General features: G+C 39.2%; 1 pseudogene; it reads left to right on the forward strand.

Moving 5' to 3' along the window:
- Positions 1–399: 399 nt before the first annotated feature.
- Positions 400–2,236, forward strand: LOC137254326 (alpha-mannosidase 2-like; annotated as a pseudogene).
- Positions 2,237–2,957: the final 721 nt, after the last annotated feature.

Consider the following 2,957-nt stretch of genomic DNA (forward strand, 5'->3'; position numbering starts at 1 on the left):
CCATAACATTGTGAAGCCTGTCGACGCGCTGGCTGTATAATACGACTGCTCGATACCTAGGCTGAGCAACGCTTGAGCATGTTGCTGGCAGCTCAGTTTGTCTGTTATTTAGTAAATAGACTTTTGACGACGAAGCGGACAATAGCTGGAAAACTTTTAGATATACGTTGATCTGGACCCACTAAGCCAAAACGTCCTCTTAAATCATACTCAATTTCTAACAAGTTTGTCATTTCACTAGTGCGCCCAATCAGATCAAGCTGTTCTAACAATGCCAACGTACCACAGACACATTCTATATAATAACCAATAACAATCCAACGTGTATAAAGCACATCAAAGCATTCCATTAGATTGTGATGACTATGAGCTGGACAACGTTTATGTAGAATATGACACATGAGTGCAATTTCTGAGCGCATCAAACGTCAAACGTCGAAACGTACACGACCACAAAGTTTCACCTCGATATCCAAATTTGTGAGATGTTCACGATATTCGTCTATATATTCACGTATTTTCTGTGAGGATACACGTAACAATAATGGTGCAGTATTAAGCCCAAGTTACTTTGAGCGTTCTAACACAAAACCCCATGATGCAGTCCCAATTTCATAGCCACTATATATATACGGATCCCAATGCCTACACAATTCAACAAGCGCTTCGAATGCTTCATTCTCGGTTTGTACGAAACGCATTGAGATATTTGTATAACCAATGTGCCAAATCTTTTCACGGACTGGAGACGTTGCAAACAATGCTCCACTAAAGGTTCAATAATAGTATTATCATCCTAATGATTAACAGCAAATAAGCAAACAAATGCATACATTCACGTAACTGAATCCTCTCAAGCATATCGTGAGTAGAAAGCTTTTTCAAGTGTTCGCAAACTTGCCCATATTGTAGTTGCGGAAGGCGCATTGAAGTGATTACTTATTATTCGCTCTTCATTTAATCGTTCGTTGTATAATTCACTCCCCACACGAATAGCTGTTTGAAAGCAGCGTCTGCTATTACGTGTCACTGTAAAGGATTGTCATGGTAATCCAGTAGAAGCACAAATTACTTCAGTGTGGTCATGACATCACCATATACCTTCAAACATTATAACACCACAAGCGTTCACTACAACATATCGAGGATTGTTTAAGGTAAACGACCATCAACACAAATAAACCCGCATGTACCACATACGCCGCCTAACTTAAAATTCTACAAATATAGTTGTGATACATCTGGTGCTTATCTATTCATGCCACCGGGGCCGGCGACACCGTTAGTGGATATGGGACCACCGACAGTGCTTGTAGGTGAAGGTCCACTTGAAGCTAGTGTCACCGTCGGTCTTCCACTTGTGGTACATCAAACAGTATTGCGTGGCGGTGCACCTGAATCACAAAATCTAGTAGATATTGGACGTATGGGTAATACAGAAATCGCTATGCGTTTCTTGACCAATTAAGAGTGGCGATATGTTTTATACTGATCTCAATGGCTTACAGATGATTAAGCGACGACGTTTAAACAAACTGCCACATTAAGCCAACTACTACCCAATTCCAACTTCGGCGTATACTAAGGACGACGAGCTACGGTTCACATTGGTCACTGAACAACCATTGGGCGGCTCCTCACTGAATTCCGGTGAATTGGAAATAATGCAAGATCGTCGCTTAACGCATGACGACCAACGTGGTCTGGGACAAGGAGTTTGATAACCAACCGGTTATGCGTATACCTAGAATTTATTCAGAACGTATATATATATATGCTTAAGGCTCTCGGAAATTCAGCCGTCGGGTGCATTAACTCCAACTGCACCTTTGGCTTCGCAAACGTTACTACGTCCTTTGGATAAGTAGATTTTTTATTGAAAATAATGGGTTGGGTGGACTGGCAGCTTTTGAAGAATAACGAAGTGGTGTAGGCAAAGATATATCAATTGCAGGTATAAGAAATCTTCCGCCAACTAACAAAATTACCAGTTGTTCGTGATCGTCCTTCAGTGGAACCATCACGTAATACATGAGTTATTGTGCATCGTACGTTTTTATTACAATGTGGTGCAGCTGATCAGCCAACAAGTTTCATTAACCTGAACAAATTGCTAATGTTGGACATTATAATCGTTTTTTTTTATAACACAAGTCTAACGCAAAGACTGGATAATATTGACGCAATAAACGTTTGTGCTTTGGATACGCAGGCCTACATATTGCAACATGAATAAGGCTAGAAAATCTCGTTTAATGTCTCAAACAATATTTTTTCTGACAAACGCACTCATAAGTTAAGCTTTAATTTAGACAAAAAATAAAGCTCGAATCTCCCATCAATTAAATATATCTCACACCATCAACCTGCAAAGAAAATAAAAGAAATTTCATTAATATCGGCGTCTATGGACATCGCGAAGGTGTGACCACTGACGGCGCGGCCGACGCCGTAGTTGGAGCACCCCTTTGCGATGCCGGTACGTACAATAAACAACAAATATAATACAAAACAAATTATTAGCTGCATCTCCTCCGTGATCTCCACGCCAGCAACCTAAAAATGAAAGAAAGTTAATTAATACTATTGAATAAAAGAATATACATATTTATCATTAATAAAATTAATTCAAAAATTTACAATGTACTTACCCGTTCCTTTGTAACTGTGCCATCGTATTACAACCAACTTCAACCACGCGTAAAAATGAAAGAATGAGGCAACGGCGCAATGAATCGAATTTACCGTTTGCTCAATTCTGTGGAATTTGCATTCTATACATAAGTATGTATAAATGTTCGCGAGCAATTTGTATACTCAGTTGAGCAGAGCTCACAGAGTATATTAAGTTTGATTGGATAACGGTTGGTTGTACATATATAAAGGAATCGAGATAGATATAGACTTCCATATATCAAAATAATCAGGATCGATAAAAAATTTGATTGAGCCATGTC

Source organism: Eurosta solidaginis, chromosome 5, assembly GCF_040869045.1.
Source record: "Eurosta solidaginis isolate ZX-2024a chromosome 5, ASM4086904v1, whole genome shotgun sequence".
NCBI classification, from domain to species: domain Eukaryota; kingdom Metazoa; phylum Arthropoda; class Insecta; order Diptera; family Tephritidae; genus Eurosta; species Eurosta solidaginis.